Genomic DNA, 18,048 nt, shown 5'->3' with positions numbered 1-18,048 from the left:
CCATTTGAGTTCAGGCAGGTCTAGCAAGTAAATATGCATGGGGAATTTCAAGGTGTTCTGTTGTGGCTGTTCTTCATATCAATGACTCCTATGACATGAAAAACCAGGAACGGGCCTGGGGATCATTTTTTCAGTCTTTCCTTTCAATAGCCAGCATTAACCTTTGTGGCCCATACTGCAGTCTCAGTTCCACCTTGGCGATCTCCCACCCACTATCATCACAGCCCCGTCTGTACATCTTTCATGTACCCCTTACTCTAAGGAATACACTCCCTCCCTCGGGTCTCTTCTGCAGTCATTAGTTTCTCTTCTCAGTTGACCCTTCTTTGCGTTAGAAACTCCTCCATGCAGAACACCCATGGTTTAAAGCTGAAATTCAGTTGTCTGAACCTTAATAGGATGTAGAGAAACAATCTCTCCAAGAAGTACACTCGAGATTGCTGTAAAAAGCTGATGTAAAAGCAGCAGAGAGGATGAAATGTCAGTTTAACAGCATGGTGTGTCAAGAAGTTATGGGCTAGCAACAGGGCTGGGAAATGAGTTCCTTGTACTGCAGCAAGGCTATGTGCATCCCTTCTACTATAGATATAAGTAGGCTCCAGTATAAGAGTGCCCTGCCAGGGTCAACTTAGGCAGCAGTTGCCCTAAGGAAGCTAAATAGCCATGAGACAATTAATTATCTTTTGCTTTCCTTCAGCCATACAGATAAGGTTAAGCAAAGCCCAAACCCTGCTTGCCCATAAATTCTCTATCCTAGAGAGTGGTGACTGAAGGCTTTTCAGATAGATGTTCTCGGGTAAGTTTTCAAAGACATGCTCAAAAGGGTCAAGTAGAAAAATAAATCCCGTTATTTGTTAGAAAGATTTGTGTGTACACCTCCCACATTCACTGCTTTGAAATGGACCCCTTAATGTCTGGAGGGGATGCAAAGCCAACGGCTCTTCTAAGGTTTCAGAAGGAGGAAGAAAGGCCATGATCTTCAATAAAGATTATTCTGCAGAAACAGGACTACTTGCCTTTGCGTAATCTTTTGCAAAATAAGCGCAACAAAAGGTGCAATGCAGTAATTTAAAACAATGCCTCAAGAGCCGTGAAAAATCAAGGAGGACCTCGAACACATTATACGTATTGATGGAAAAAAGTATGATCAAGAGGTTTAGGCCAGAGATGGTTCCACTTGCAGAACCTAGCCTCTCCGGACTGCAAAATAAAGAAGCATATTTAGTCCAATTGGCCCAATCATGTCTGCCAACACTGGTGAATGTCAATTCAAACTCACTTCTGAATCTCTTCTTTCCACATGGATATCAATCATATCTCATTTCCATCAGTATCAGTGAGATTCAGAAAGAGGTTTATCAAGAAGAGATTATTTGGGCGGGGAGGGATGAGAAAACTCTTTGCTGTTTCAGCAAAATAGAAACCATGGAAGCAAATTAATTTGGGCAAATTTCCTATTAAAATAAAGGCAAAACCTTTTGAAACTACCCAGATGTCCTTTCCAAAATATTTTGAGCAAATGAGTTCCTTTGCATTGCAATCTACTTCTGCTTTGCAAATTTAAATGAATGTATATTTAAATAAAAGGTCAAAGTTGAAATTAAAACATTCCAAATCTAATAAAATTAATTGCCCTGATCTCATAGATAGAATTAGTGACAGAAAGTCACCCCGCACCTTGGGAACTCATTGTGCACTGAGACTCAGACTGCAGCAGCGATCTCCTGAGCTCCGTTGCTCTTTCTTCCAGTGGCTGCAGGTATGTGGGAAGGGTGAGTGCAATACACTGCTAGAGATGTCATGTAAAGTCATAGGGGAAGTTAAGTCAGGCTGATAATAACTGCATTAAAAGACTGCCAAGTGCATTCAGAAAACCAGAGTGGCTTTCAGTAAGAGTAGGAAAGCACCTGAGTTACATGCAGCAAATTTATCCAAAGAAAAATGTGTTCTCGTTACATTTGCCTACTAACGGATATTTACATTAGAAAATATACATAATTTAGCACAATGTTTAATATCTGAATGTAGCTTCTATATGTCCATTGAGAAAGTAGGTAACTGAAATATATACAGAATTCCCAGTTATTCATTGAGAGTTCTGATTCTGTGTTTCTGATGTCTTGAGACAGAGGATGGGATACTGCTAGCAACACGTGGTACAAGGGGTAGAATAGATTATTCTATTTGTTTCATGAAACTACCTGACTAGTCAATTATGGAAAACATTTTGCATTTTAGAAGTAGTAACATTTCAATTATGTGAAAAGAACAGAAGTTAGATGAAACTAAAACAAAGACTTACTTTATGTGTGTTTCTCATTTCTTGTCTTGTCCTATAGGCAGAAGTAAGAAAATTCAGAATAATGAATAAATGTGCACTGAAGATCCCCAAACATCCCTCATCCCTGATGCTCTATCTCAGAGAAAGGAACAAGACTTACTATTAGGGTTGTCAGAGGTCTTGAAGCAGTTCCACGGTAGCCCACGTCCTTTCAGTGTTTTGCTTCAGGTGTGGTCACTTTGTGAAAAAGAAATGCCACGCTCACACATCTGAGGGGTTCTTTCACATTTTGGAAAAGAAGAAAGACATTTTTAGCATGTGTAATACATTTTAATGAAAAAACTTCTGGCTTAATTGCAATTTTTTCTACCCCAAGAAGTGCAAGCTTGCAAGGCGTTACGATTTTCACAGGCCACACAAAAGAACTTCAAGTTGCAGTAAAGACTATTTCTAAGCCTGACAGGTGCTCCTCCATCCAAGGTTTCTCCTGACCTGCGTTCTGGGGCTGTGTGCTAGCTCAGTCCCCTTATCCATACATTAGGCTACACAATGTACTCACAATAAATAGAACGAAACTGTTTAGGTGATTGAAGCATATAGTTTTCAGTTGGTCTTGCCAAGGATGGGTTTCACTGGGTGAACAATCAATTGCCTAATATGAATATGCCAGTTTGTAATTATTCACTTTCCACTGTTGATTATGAGACATAAGCAAGTAATTACCCATCTTTACCTCTAACCTAACTTGGGCACTCCTCTCCCATGGGTACGTTTGCTGCTACTGGAAGAACACAAATAGTCTCCCATTGACCTTTGATATGATAAACTATATGGACTATGTTTCCTCTTGGAACTAATGCAGCTTCCACTGCAGGCAATACAAAAAAAAGAGACCATTCATAAATTATGAGTATGTGTAACATACTCATATGTGTAACAAGTATTGCCCTGGAACTTTTATTAGTTCAATTCCTAACCAGTACTATTGTTCAGATAACTTCTGTTCCTCCAACCTGACACAACAAAACTAAGAGTTCACTAAGCCTGTAGTTAGTTAGACAAACAGACAGGCAGGCAGACATATTTTGACTGAGATAACACCCAAATGTCCCATTCACAGCTGGACGACTCTGTGGAAATCCTGAGTTTGGTCCACGGTGGTCACCATGGCAGCCGTATTCATAGGTTACTGCGCACAGATAGATGATGCTACATGAGAGCAATATGTTGGTTCAGAACTCACAGGCAAAGTGAGCTGCTATATGATACTGGGTAAAATTAGAATTTCAGATCAGTAGAACCGTATACACTATGACAAAATTGCTTAGCAACAAACCCCTACTTCCAAATATGCTCCTTAACATAAAAGTATTTCTTAAGTTGCATTTAAATCAGAAAGTAGCTGCAAAACTTAAAAGTAGATTTCAAATTCTTGAAGTTCATGAAGACTCTACAGATGGGCACTAATCCTTCCAAAAAGTACCCTTTGACTGTTATCAGAAGAGGAAAAGCAAGGCAAAGCTCAAGTATTAGGTATACACAGAAATAGAAGGAATTACTGGTACCTTGCAGTGAAGCCATGCTTAAGGTGACAATGAATTCAGCAGCAGCAAAATATTATTTTCATAACGGTTTTTACTAACACAATATAACCTGATAGCAGAAAAAGAGGGCCCCCTCTCCCCCGGTCATCATTCAGGTGAAAAAAAATTAAAATCTTGAGCAGAAATCCCTTCAAACCATCATGAAAAGGTCTATGCACAGCCTTGGTATGGTGCAATGAAATTAAAAAAGATGTCATGTAGCCATGTCAGCCACATCTGTGACCCATATGGTGCATGTAACAAGAGCATATGTCTATACCTAAAGAGAACGTTATACGCTGTATAAGGCTAGGGCAAATGTAAAAGTGAAGTAGAACACCTTCACATTACAAACACAGTTTGTTATTTGTGTCACATCAAAGAAAGAGTCTCTAGGAATTATTGGCCTCTGAAGTCATTTAATTATGATTAAGTGAACTAAGAACTAATGTAAATGGTATTTTATACCCCAGTGAATTAAAGTATGAGATCTAGTCAAGGTGAATAAGATTTACAGCCAAAACTCAAGCAACCTTACAGTAATTTCATGACACTTTTACTACTAGCCTAGACATTTCAGTTCTTGAAATAATTAAAAGTACACAAGAAAATTTTAGTCTTTGGATGCTTATAATAAACCACGGACAGAAAAGAGAATAGGTTGCTTCTCAACTGATTTATGCGCTTCTACTCTAATTATAAAAGGGACAAAGATAATGCAGGGCAAATACAACCTTCAGAGTTTAGTACCAAAAAAGAAGGAGAAAAATAAAAGTACGCATAGTAGGGCGCCCACAGTCCTCTTTCATCTGGACTAAATCTGACCGAGATTAAAGTCTCAAGACTCATCTTTGGCTAATCCCAAATACCTGTCTGCTAAAGAACGCGTTCGTTATGTTGAGACCCCATGCATAATATGAGCAAGTAAAGTCAGCCAACTCACTTTAAAGATACTAAGGGTCCTCTCACAGATTTCTAACTCTAAGGAAAACTGTTCCCAGGTATTTGCCTTCAAATAGAATTAAGAGTGTCCAAGAAGAAATGTATAACATATCAATGAATAGTTATATTTCACAGCTTTTCCAGCTGGAAGTAAACTCATTTTCCAGTGACAACTGTTAATCCACTCTCTTCTAGAGTCTCTGTTTGAAAGGCTCCAGGTAAAGAACAGAAACTTGGCTGACAGAAGGAAGTACCAGATGGCTGCTGGGATGGGAAAAAAATTGAAGAGAAGAAAACAGTGAAATGTGAGTTGTAGAAATAAGGATTGAATCACAATCAAAATGTAAGTAAAGAACCAGAGCCTTTGGATTTTAACAGGAGCCATGTTAGCAACACAGCCTCTACCCAAGTGGTAAACTTGATGGCCTCAAGAGGCCCTTAAGATACAACACAAGATTAACAAATTGCATAAATTATGTGTATAAAGAGTGCGCTTTGAACAGTCTCTTTTGGCTGATGTGGCCATACGCGTTCGCACGAACCTACCTCCTCGGACCTAAGATGTGTAAACTTGAATACTCAGGCCATACCAGTATGTGTCTCTGACACATAAACTCTGCACTTTCAGTCTTTTAAAAAAATTTTTAAATTCCCAGTAATCTATTTGGGAATCAAAAGGATCAAAATTCATATGCTAAATAAAGCACTAATATAAATGTTCATACTGTGGTAGTAGGCGTTATCTTTAGTGGAGAATGGTGTGGACCAAAATTTAGCTCTAAAGATAAAATATGTAACTGACTTAGGAACACAAATGAGAGAGTCTGGGTTAGAAAATACATGTTCTTGACCTATCAGTTGCCTCCTCCTAGCTCCAGACACTAATGTAAGTGAGTAATACCTTTTTTTTTTAAAATCTGTCTCATTTTATCTTTCTTTCAGAAATACTGTCCTAAAGGAAGCTGCTAGTACTGCTTTAGCATTCATGAGTATCCAGATTTGAACCAAATTTTCACAGAATCACAGAATCCCAGGTCGGAAGGGACCTCAGGGATCATCTGGACCAACCCTTCTAGGAAGAGCACAGTCTAGACAAGACGGCCCAGCACCCTGACCAGCCGACCCTTGAAAGTGTCCGACGTGGCCGAGTCAACCACTTCCCTGGGGAGATTATTCCAACGGTGACTGTCCTCACTGTGAAAAATTTCCCTCTCGTGTCCAATCGGAACCTCCCCAAGAGCAACTTGTGTCCATTTTGCATATTTGTAGTGTACCCTCCAGCTGGGGACAAGCATGGTGACTGTGTGATACAATCCACTTAAAGAACAAGGCCACCACTGTCAGCTGTACTGGCTGACAACAGCTCAGGCATTCATTTTATATCCATCCTGAAAAATTATGTTAGGGGGGGTATTTTTCAAATACTTAGGCTTACAGCTAACAAGTGTTGCATGTCCTGTAACAAGCTCAGTAACAAAACGGTTGGTCTCAGCTAGCTCAGACACACGGCCTCATCACACCCATTCTAAGGCACACCCTTCTGCCACCTCTTCCTAGACACAGCACTGTAAAACAGCCTTCCAGAATACCCCCAATTTCCCTTGCCTTTCTTCATTTGCCTTTCCCTTCCATTAGATGATCCTCAGCCCGACTGGTATGAGAGACTTCATTAAAAAATTCCAGTTGAACTGAACTAGCTGATTCTTACTGCCAATGAAATTGCTTTTGCTAAGAAGTCTGTGTAAAAGACTAGCACCTGGAGACACTAGATTGCTCAAGGGATTGGTAACAGGCTATGGAATATTTAACCTCTAGGGTATTGGCTTAAATCCAGAGTCAGGACCAAACTTGAAGCATCAGTCTCTTAGGCAGGCTGCCACATGACACCTTTAAAAATTATACCCCTTCACTCAGGAGAGCCCTTACCAATCTTCTGTTGGGAAACTTTCTCCCCTCTCCAGTCTGGACCTTACAGCTGAGACGACTACAAATTGGAAGGCTATAATTTAGAAATGTGCAAAATGTTATGCCAACACAAAATAAAAAAGTTTGAGTGCAACTGTAAGAGCAACCCTAAGAACTAGATTTAGCGTCTTTCAGAGGACTGGCATGTAGGCTCATAATTTTGCTGTCAATACATGCGATAACACAAGAGGCAAATGATAGAACTTCTCTATGCCCAGAGCTCAGAGACCACATGGAAGTATGCCAACAACCTTCTATTTCCTCCATACCAAAACTTTATGGAGCAAAAATCCAAAGAAAAAATCATACTAATCAATAAGCATAAAAAGAAGAACATAATTTTAATGGAAATTAAAAGGTAGTAAGGGTAGAAACCATTAAATCTAAAAAACACTTAAAGCCAAACAACACAATGGAAGTTTAGTCTGTTTGAAACAAAAGACATTCCCCTGCACCTTTTCCCATACGCAGCAGCAGCAGCTGTCTGCTCCTTCTCTGTGATGGTGTTGGAAAGAAAATTCCTATGCCACTCCCTTCCCTCCTTCTGTGTTATCGTTGTCCACAGCAGATTTCTTCACACCCTTCATTAAGCCTGATCCTCTTACTCTTTGAGCAAAGAAAATTATTTCCATTTGATGTTTTGTATCACTGTTCATCTCAACGAAAATACAGTAACTCCCTCTATTAGTGACTCCCAACTTAGCAGGTCTGTGACTGTACAGTATCAGTGAAAGCACAGCTGGAGAAATAAAACCCGTGTAAATAGCTGAAAAGATAGGTAAAAGTCTGGGCAGCAATCCAAAAACACTAAACTACAGACTCCCAACATCTGGTTCAGGGTGGATTCCAAGAAAGACAGAAAGACAGAAAAAGAAAGACAGAAAGAAAGGATTGATTTCTCTGTATATTTTTTACATAAGGTTTTCATTTATTTTTTTAATTCATCAAAAATTTTACTCAGTTATTGTGGTTTCATTTCTTCACCTTACTGCATCCTGTTGCTTCACTGTTTTAGTCATATTAATCAGAAGGAAGCAGAGCCTTGGACAGGAGTTATAAGCAGCCCTCAGCTTCATACTTACATATTTCATTGTGATAAAAGCAAATTACAGATAAAAACCTCTAAACCTTATTATTCAGCCTCTCTCTCTTTTTAGCTAGGACTGGGCTTACGACACACGCATGAGAATCCTATACGACTTCATGATCTTTCAGGCAAATGGTCGCAACAGGGCTGACCCTGTCAGTTACACAGCTTGCCTTATCGCTACAGGCTCCAGAGCGAAGCCCGCACCAAGCACCTACATGAGGCACCCAGGACTCCGCCACTTTGACCATCGCTGTGTGAAGAGTAATCTTCTGCTTTAGGCAGTTTTATCAGCTGAGAGCTTATGCTGAGGAGTTCAGAGACAACATAATTTTCAAAAGCTCATACGTGACTTAAAATCGTCAAAGCCCCCTGGTTTTCAGGGATATTTTTACCTTTAATGTACCTGAGCTCTTTTCAAACTCCTGCCTTACCGGGTTAAATGAGCACATCACCTATTCCACATATGACTGCCTGTTCTGGCCACACAGAATACTCCAGGCTATCAACATGTAATGTCTGCCACTGATACATTCAGATCATCCTTCCCCCATCCCACTCAACAGAGAGCTAAAGATGCTGTAAGGACTCTCTCCCAGGCAGGGAGCACTCTGCCTTGGCCGGGTGTCTTTAATGAAGAGTGGGTTTTGCTTTGCATTAAGCGATGGGTAGCAGACACGCCACTGGGCCTCCACACTGCTCACACACCAGCTTTGTCCCCACTGTTTACCAGGACCCCATCTCGGGGTACCAAGGCACCTGGCAGCTGCGTGCCCGTGTTGCAGGTAGGTCTCTCTGTCCCTCCAACCACTGCCAGCGGCATCCAAACCTCAAAAACTCTCCATGCATGCACTCACAATAATCATTAAATGCACAAATGAGATAATAAGAAGCTCTGAAAAGTCTCCAAACAATTTCAAATTTGCCTACTTTGTGCTTCAACGCTGCCTCACTCGGAGCTGAGCCACAAGTGCTTGTGTGCTTTCCAAGAGTTATTACATGCATACAAACACAGACAGAGAAAAAAATTCACATGGGGTAAGTGTGTGATTCTCTTGCCCAAAGACTAATTCCCCCTACATCTAGGTATCTTACTTTACCCTCTCTCAAAACAGAAAGAAGGTTCAGGACGGTGTTCAGCACTTGGCACCAAGTAAGTGCACAGCCAGGCTGGACCAGTCGTCTTACCTCTTTGCCAGTGCTGTGCTCTAGCCAGGGGCACCAAAGAATTTGTTTCCATCAGAAGACCTTTTATGCATCAAGCTAGTGGCTTCCAGGTAGTACACACTGCCTGTAAAATGGCAATAGGCCAGTACTCATGTCTCTCAGTCTGCAGTGAGCTTTCCACTTACGAAAGGAGGCAATGACATTAGACATTACTGAAACGGGAATCCCACTAGGGCATTGACAGGTAATATAAGGAAATTAATTCTGTCCCTCAGAAACAAAGTCCCTGAGAAATAAGGAAGTACCTTTCTTGAAGATCTGTGCAATTTAGTCTTTAAGATTGGAGCCTAAGGGAAGTAATTACATATGCATATTATTCAAACCTGAATTCTTTTCTTCAAACTCTCTTTAAATTACGCCAGTTTGCACGACTATCTTTTCTACCTGCTCATAGCTTGCTGCCACAGAAAGATCAACTTCCTCCAGCAGCCTGCCCTCCACCTGTCCGTGCTATCTCGCTTCTCCCTTTGCCTCAGTCCTGGCTTTGAACTGACCCTTTAGCAAGCACATTCAGCTCCCTAGACCACCAGAAAACAACTGACTTTCACTCTGGAAATACTTGACTGATGCTCCACTGCCCCAGGCAGAAGAAAGAGAATAAAGCAGCTTGCTGCAGAGTTGACAAAGCATGAGTGCTTTGAAAAATGACTGATAGGCCCTCCACCCCATACCTTTGTGCTACCCACATCAGTCTAAATGCGTGTGTTCACACCCGGGCACCTAGATCACACACTGAACTAAAGGAACAGTCACAAATGAGAGAGGTACTTTCAAATCAAACAGAATTTCCTTCTGAGTTACACTAACAACACTTTATAATGAAAGCAACAGAGAAGTTGCATGAAATGCTCTGATCCAGTCCAGTACCTTTTACCCCATCTCCTGCAGTTATTAGATTCTTCTGCAGTCAAGTAATATCTGGCAGAAAGCTAACCCCAAAAGACAGGACAGGACAGGACAGGACAGAAAGTTTTCACCTGAATTTCATTCCAATGTGTTTGGAACTGTCGGGTTGGTTTGGAGATCGCGAATACTAGCTGATCTGCAGCTTGCAGGTTAAAAATGGGGAAGGAGGAGGGGAAACTTCTAAATACAGTCTCCACGACTTGCCTTGTCAGGCAGAATTAATTAAAGCGTTTCACGAATATTTACATTAGCCTAAGTAAAATTCTAGCGTTATACAGAATGTATTTTTGCAGCCCATGAGCCACTTGAAAAGATGAATCTTGACAGTCAAAAGCACATCTACATCCTTCCTTTACGAGGTTCTTGCTTTACAGGCAGATTTATACACAAACAGGCCAAATGCCAGCCGAGACAGTACGGCTTCGTCCTGTACAATGAAGGCAACACACCAAGTCAGTGGAGCTTAAAGGAAGTCACTTTTTTCTAAATCTCAGCCCTCTGGCTTTTCACCACCTGGACACCAGTTCTAAAACGATGACCTCATCATTTATCATTTTACCTTTCAGTGCTTTACTTAATACATGACCTGCTCAGTAAAATATTTGCAGACTTGGTACTCTGGTACTTTATCCCATTACAAAGGCACGCATAACATTTCACATCTCTTTCATGCAGGTGGTCCTCTGTTCTAACTCAAGGCCAAACAGAATATAGTTAGGCCAGTTAGCAGTATAGGTGAAGGCATCTGAACTGTGGGGAGGGAGTGCGGTAACTGCAGATGCCAAGTGTGGCTATACATTTCAAAGATAGTGCTAATTTACTTATTTGGCTTACAGTGACCGAATCCATCTGTCCAGTACAGATGATCAACCACAAGACGTCTAAGAATCACTGCGAATCAACATTTTTTATTAAAATTGTTCACATATGTGCCAAGGAGCCTCAGAAAGGTGTATTAAAAATGGTCCCATTCTCTCAGACAATTCCACTCCATTAAATTTTATGAGTACACATGTCTGAGAAGGAGAAGAGAGGGAAAGGGAAAAAAAGTTTGTATCAGATACCTTCCCAGTTTATTTTTAGAATGTTTAACAGTGCAAAACGTAATGCCTTTTTAGATCATTTCTCCATTTTTTTTCCTCCATTCCAATAAAATATTTCCCGTGCTAGATGATCTCTCTCTATATATAACTTTATACTGGATGGTCTAGCTGCAAATATCTTCACACACAGCAAGTTAGATTTACAACCAGCACATAGAACGTATCAATGGAAGTATCTAGACAGAGGAGTTACAATACACAGAGGTAGGAGACATTTCTTTTCAGCTCACTTACAGAACACATTCGCACAACTGGTTTTGATTTCTATTTCTATTCCTCACTAAGGAGATAGATGTGAAATTTGGTGCTTATGGCACTCAACACTGATAGGTACCGGGAATGTTGCCACCTCCAGAGCTGACACTGTAAACTGTGGGGACTCAGTCACAGACAGGTCTCTCCCAGAGGAAGTCTGCCCCTTCAAAAAAGAAACAGAGCAAAGAAGAGCCAGGAAGATTTCCTCTGCAGTCTAGCTTTCCGTGACACATCCCTTCAGTGCTGGTGCGGAGCTTGCCTGAGCAAAGGCTGACACAAGAGCAAAAGGGCAGATCCAAAGGCACGCAGGCGACAGAATCTGAGAGTGTAAAGTACTTTACGGAGCCCTTTATTATGAAAGGTTGCTAAGGAAATTGTTGGGTCCACAGCGACTTACTATTCTTTCTCCTTTTTTTTCAAAGCCTCAGCTATTGTGCTCTCAAATTAAGATTTGGCTTCAGCTTTTAGAAAGACATGAATAATAATAAAACCATATTGCTGTACATATGACTTATGATTAAGCAGCTCTCTGGGTTATATACAGAGGAAATGTCTGAAAAGGCACTGGCTGACACTTATCAAAGAATTTGGAAATGGAAATTACAGCAGAAGAAAGTAAATTAGCCAAGAATTTTAAAAGCAACAGGATATAATGACCAAATAGATGACATGAAATTAAAACCCCACTTCAGGAATGAATGCAAAAAACCTCAGGAAGGCATGTTTTCAAGCTGGTGACATCATATTTATGTATGTCCTATGTCATTCAGACATATTCTGGTAGTTTCATTAACGACACAAAACATATAATTTTGAACTCCTGTGTTTTTACCTCTGTTGTATATTATCAGCTTTCCAGGGCTTTGCAGATTAGTGAAGTAAGTCCCCATTCATAATTCTGTTGCTCAAATTCTACTTGAAGTCAATGTTGGAAGGTAGCGCTTTCCAGTACTATGCCTATTGTGAAGAAAGAGCACAGCATTTTTCAAGACATGAGTTAATGAGTCATACTGTTTGTGTTTCCCAAATAAATTAATAACAACAACTAACAATTCATTCCTAAAGTTCCTGCATGCCCACAATTCCAACTGACTGCAGCGGGAACCAGAAATGCTCTGCAGCTTTGAAAATCAAAACCATCCTATGTGTTCCAGCAGAAATTTCTACAGATCGATCTGATGATGGTTAAAGGTGACACTTAAAATCTTTGGAAACAAATTTTAAAATTAAAAATCCTAAACCAGTAAAACACAATAAGCTTATTTTAGAACACAGTCTTTTGAGACTATTTCTCCCTTTAGCTGTGCAACCTGCAGATTCTATATTTATTAAGGTTATTGGCACTGACAATATTATCATTACAATCATTTATTACCAATTATTCTTGGCAGATTATTGACAGCATTGATAGAGCAATTCAAATAGAAATCTTAGATGTTAGGAAAAATCTCTTTACTGCAAGAGCGGTCAGGCATTGGCACAGGCTGCCCAGAGAGGTGGGGGAGTCACCAGCCCTGGGGGTGTTCAAAAGACACGTAGATGCAGCACCTGTGGACATGGTTTAGGAGGCCTGGAGGTGTTGGGCTGGCAGCTGGACTTGATGATCCTAGAGGTCTTTTCCAACCTTAATGATTCTATGAAAAATGTTCACTTTTATGAAATCACCAGCACCTGGCAAGAAAAGCTGAAACTTGAGCTCATGTCCTGGATGAATCTATTTGAATGACTCTGTTTTAAATGCGTGTAGGTACGCTTTGTACCTAGAGCACATCTTTGCACAAGGATCTCAGAGATTTGGTGTTGGGGGTTTGTTTGGGGTTTTGTTTTTTGGTTTTGTATTTGGGTTTGGGTTTTTTTTGGTTTTTTTTACAAGTTGGGTGTTAGCATTCCTTCCATGTGGAAAGAGAAGAGGTGGCTCAGGATGGTGCAGAGGTTTGCCCAGCACAGGCATTTCAGTGCAAACAGCAGCAGCAGCCTCACGTGCTGGGTTCCAGCCTGCAACCTTCCATCATCCGTACTGCTGAGTGGGACTGCTACGCAGTGCTTCTGGGCGAACAGTTTTTAAGGTTGCAATTCAGGAAAGTACAGTAACATACAAAGTCACTTTGGCTTCTGCAGCTGCTAGATAACTGCCTTAGCGCTGCCCTGAAAAGAAATACCCCAAGACTGAGACTCTTTGAGTTTAGCTATTAGAAACAAGAAAAACTGAATCAGAAATGAAGGCGGACGTGTGCCTAGGAAGCCTGGACAGTGGGTGAGGACAGCGGTGCTGTTTAAGTGAGGGCAGCCGGCAGTTCACCTATGCGGGGAGAGGAAGGTAGCGCAGCGAGGGTTATATAAGCAAAGTCACTTGTGGAATGTGCAGAATGTACACAGAGGGTGTGCCCCGAGCGAGGGCAGCGCAGGGAGCAGGGGGCGCGGGGAAGAGCCTCCCAGCCCGCGTGTAACAGGTTGCCAGACAAAAGGCGTTTCCAAAATGCAGCCCGTGTTCTCTGCCCTTGCTGCTGTTTCTGCCCTCGGACTCAAAGCCGCAAAAGTCATCAGAAGCTAGCACGGACAGTACAGTGTGTTATTTAATGTTACCAAGATAATCATAAATAAAATAGACAACATATCTCCAGTGCCTTCATCCTCCTCCCTGAAACAGGCAAGACTTCTGCAATTGTTGGCAACAAAGTGCAGGGAAGATATACAATCAAAGGTAAAGGAAAAACTTCATACCATTTCTGGAGCAGTCTGGGGTTTTTTTGCTCTTGCTGCTTTGGATTTTTTTTCTGTGACTAATTAGCACATCTCCCCCTAAAACTTACCCCAAACCCTAAGCAAATAAAGGGAAAAAAGGGAATATTTCAATTTTCAACGAGTGTGCACTAAGCACTGTAATGCTCCTTTTGTTTTCCTCTTCAGGTGCCACTAGAAACAATCAAATCCAACTGGCAAAAGTATTGAAAGTAAGTCCACTTTAGATTTACAGATGTTTGCAAAGCTGGTTCTCATGAAATCATGGAATAAAACCTCATCCAGCTGAGAGGCAGGTTCATCTAACTAATGCACAAACCCAAGGATCTGTGGAAATTTCTGTGTTGAATGCATTTGCTAAATACATGACCACTGGCTTTGTGGACCTGCTACGGGCATACAGAAGTGTGCGTGAGTATCCTCTGACTTCAGTACGAAATCAGTTAGGGGCAGAATTCCGCTTCCTCCCGCCCAGCTACAGGACTGCATCCTCTCAGTGTTTTGTGACTACCAACAAGAAAACTGAGTTAAACTATCTACAGGAGTACTTGAACTAGCTCTACTGATCAGAACCGATTACAAGAAAAGTTCACACGTTGAATGTTAAAGATGAATCCACAGAAGAAATATAACACAGGAAATACATGTTCCAGACATGCTGTTCAAAAGAAATCTGAAGGAAAAAATAAGGTCAAGGGACCCAGAGTATTTCTCACAGAGATTCTGCAAGCTAAGTAGTGAAATGGCGTTAAATAAATCACATGGTTTCAAATTACTCGCTATGCCACTACAAACAGCAGAAGATTATGGCTTTTCAGGAGTACCCCACCTATAGCAGGACAAATGTGTCCAGAGAAATGCACAAAGAAGAGCAGAAACTACCAGATACTGTTGAACCATTGGCCATTACTTACTTTCTGTTCCGTAACCAACCAACCAAATTCTTCTTCGGGAGCAGGATTTTGGATGGAGTCACTAAGCAGTTCTGTACTGAGAAATTGTGAAGAGAAAGGTTAGCAGGCACTGGGAACAACACATACAGACCACCTCCTTGTACACAGGCCCCCAGCAGCGAATGGCACAGACGCGCAGACCCACAGGCGTCTCTGAAGCCCTGTCACACCGGCTCCGGGTAAACTTCTGTACAGGATTGGAGCACTAAGGCAAACTTAATTTAGAACCAGACGTAGTTCACAACATTTAGTTAATTTTGCAGGGCCAAAACTTCACACAGGACCACCATTTCCAGAGATAGCACAGGTTTTTTTCAAAAAGGATTGTTCACTGTGCATTCAACTTCTGTTACAGAAGGGATCCCCACTTCTTCTGGAAATTTCATATTCTCAAATGCCATTTTTCATAGAAATGGCCTCATTTTTGAGTTCACAGAAAACAGAAGAAGCAATAAAACTTTTACATGTGATTTTTCATCTTGCTAGAAATACCTTAGCACAATTCTAATTCACCTTCATCCCAGGAAAGGCTGCCTGTAATACACTGAAAGCTAGCTCGGGCTTTAAGCCAACAAAGCACTTCGGGATGATTTCAGCTTTAAGCTCAGGTACTGTACAACTGACTTCAGTGAGATGACTTAATCATCATTACAATTAAAAAGTTAAATGGTTTGCTAGTGTAGAGCCTTGGTGTGAACTTCCTATAACAAGGCCATAGCACACAGCTACACCATTTGGAGCTCATAATGCCTACCACATGACCCAACCTGAGTAAGGCCCTATGGTTGAGCTCCAGGTGAAATTTGATGGGAATGGATAAAACCTGCAAAAGACCTTCAGCAGAGGCCTTTGTGTTCAAGAGTCTCTTATCCCAGTGTAGGTGAGAGTATACTTTATACATCCCAGGAGGAAAATAACTTAGTCAGAGAGTTCTCAAAGAAAGATAAAGAGTACAGACAGGAAAGCTATTGTGCATAAATCCAGGTGGAATCATAAGTCTTTCTCAAAATGCTGAAAGAATAAATCCCCCTCCCACAAGCTACATAAGAAGATGTGGTTCCCATCCACAACTGAGTGGCAAAGCAACTTCCCACATAGTCACATCTGCCTCCTTTTTCCTCTGTTCCATCACTTAAATTCTGTCCTGAGAGTAAACGCAAGAGGGGGGCAGGGGCTGTACACGTGCATTGTCAGGGGAAGGAAAAAAGGAGGGAAGAGGATTTGTACCTTAGATGTTTGCATATGAATTTGGCTTCAGCCTTCATCGCATTTACATGCCTTTGAACACTTTCTGTTTCTTTCTGCATTCTTCGCTGCTCCATTTTATTTATTTTCACCTTCTGCTTCTCAGATCTTCTGCCAGACTGCTTATTTAATTCTACTTGTTGCACCAAAAACACCATTGTTGTCATCCAAATTAATCCCTGAACATAATAAAAACCTCAAAATAACTCAGACAACCAGTTTTCCATCCTTTGGTCTCACTTGAAGTACAGTATAAAAACCAGTACTTGGGAGCTCTGTTTACACAGGACCAGTCCTAGGCATGTGGCATTTTAGTAGGCAGGGGAGTTTTTTCCTTCCCTACCTAACTCCTTCCATCAGTTAAGGCTGCTTAGAGAGCCCCCACCTCACCCACCTCCACCTCCAGGCCAGTTAGCCCCTCTTCCAACTTAATCCATTGCAAGATTTAATGTTTTTCAAATAAACTCGGTGCTTTTCAAATATTGATGTGGCCTTCAGTGACAGGTTAGCTGAGAAGCAAGATAAACTAAGAGGACTTTTAGGGATGAGGGAAGAAAACCACCTCCTAAGAGTCTGTGGTGAAGCAGTAGGGATCTGGCTACAGATCTCCTATTAAGTCTCCTGTGTTCCTCTCCATTCAAACTGCACAGGGGGAAAAACAGGGGGAAAAAAAAACCAAGACAAGAAAAGAAAAGAAGAAACACGATAGGACCCGTATTTTCCCCAAATCTGTATTGCCATTGTCTGCCCTCATCCTCAACATTTTCCCCGTGAAGGCTTCCCAGAGATGAGAAGGGCTCTGAAAAGACTAAACATTCTTTTGGTGCAGATCATATATCTATCCTTTTAACAGTCGATCAGGATGGAAGGGAGATGAAGTGAACGAACACAGCAGTCCATGCCACTAACCCAGTCAAGTATTCATTTCATGCCTCATGGGGAACAAAAGGGCAACGTCGTTCTGCTTGAGGAGCTGGACAATCCTTCTCAATCGAACGCTTCTGGTGCCAGCTGTGTGCGGGAGTGCTCTGCAGCAGAATGAAGAGTAAGAGCACAGGCAGGTGAAGATGCCCAGCAGATGACACAACGTGATCACAGGATAGCACCTGGTCAGCCAGTCAAATTTATAATTTTTAAGAACTATTTTTTTATATCTTTTTTAGGGAGGAGAAGAAAGAGAAAGTGTCAGATGCTGAAAGAAGGACTTGCTAGAGGAAGGAACGACAGTATCTAAGCACCCAGAAAGCAGTACAGACTCTACTCCGTTCTCTTACAAACTTAAATCTCACAACAATAACAAAAATTCTGAAACTGCAAATAAAGACTTAATCTTTTCTTGCTGGCTTTGTCCAGTCTGTCAGGATTGTATTTTTTCAAGGGTAGCTCATGGATTTCTTTTTCATTTCCTTGATTTGCACTAGATTGCAAATAAATATCATAAGGTGAGTTTAAACAGCGCATAAGTGAGAAAAATATTCACTTGAAACACAAACAAAACACTTAAACTAGGACTATAATAATTTTTGAAGCTGTCTAGCTTTTAAAGGACTACTTTAGACCTTTTCTTACAGTCTCAAGGATTCCCTTTCATTTTATTTTTTCACGTAGAATTTACAATTATTCCTACTGTTTGTGACATCCAGTAGCGCTGCTAAATTAGAAAACCAGACTGGAACTTCAACAGCATGTCTGAGTATTAACCAATCTCAACTCCTCCACTCTGACAAAGCCCTGGCTGGGAGATAAAAAAAGAAACACATAC

The 18,048-nt window shown here is 41.1% G+C and overlaps 1 long non-coding RNA gene across 1 annotated transcript; it reads right to left on the bottom strand.

The window, feature by feature from the left end:
- Positions 1-2,446: 2,446 nt before the first annotated feature.
- Positions 2,447-15,125, bottom strand: LOC135315303 (uncharacterized). The gene is made up of 3 exons (XR_010374737.1): positions 15,003-15,125; positions 12,182-12,306; positions 2,447-2,560 (listed from the first exon to the last, which is right to left on the bottom strand). It is a non-coding gene; the product is annotated as an uncharacterized LOC135315303 (long non-coding RNA).
- Positions 15,126-18,048: the final 2,923 nt, after the last annotated feature.

This window comes from Phalacrocorax carbo, chromosome 11 (assembly GCF_963921805.1).
Source record: "Phalacrocorax carbo chromosome 11, bPhaCar2.1, whole genome shotgun sequence".
Classification (NCBI taxonomy): Eukaryota; Metazoa; Chordata; class Aves; order Suliformes; family Phalacrocoracidae; genus Phalacrocorax; species Phalacrocorax carbo.
The sequence above is the reverse complement of the archived record's forward strand: the minus strand, read 5'-3'. Positions and strand labels throughout refer to the sequence as shown.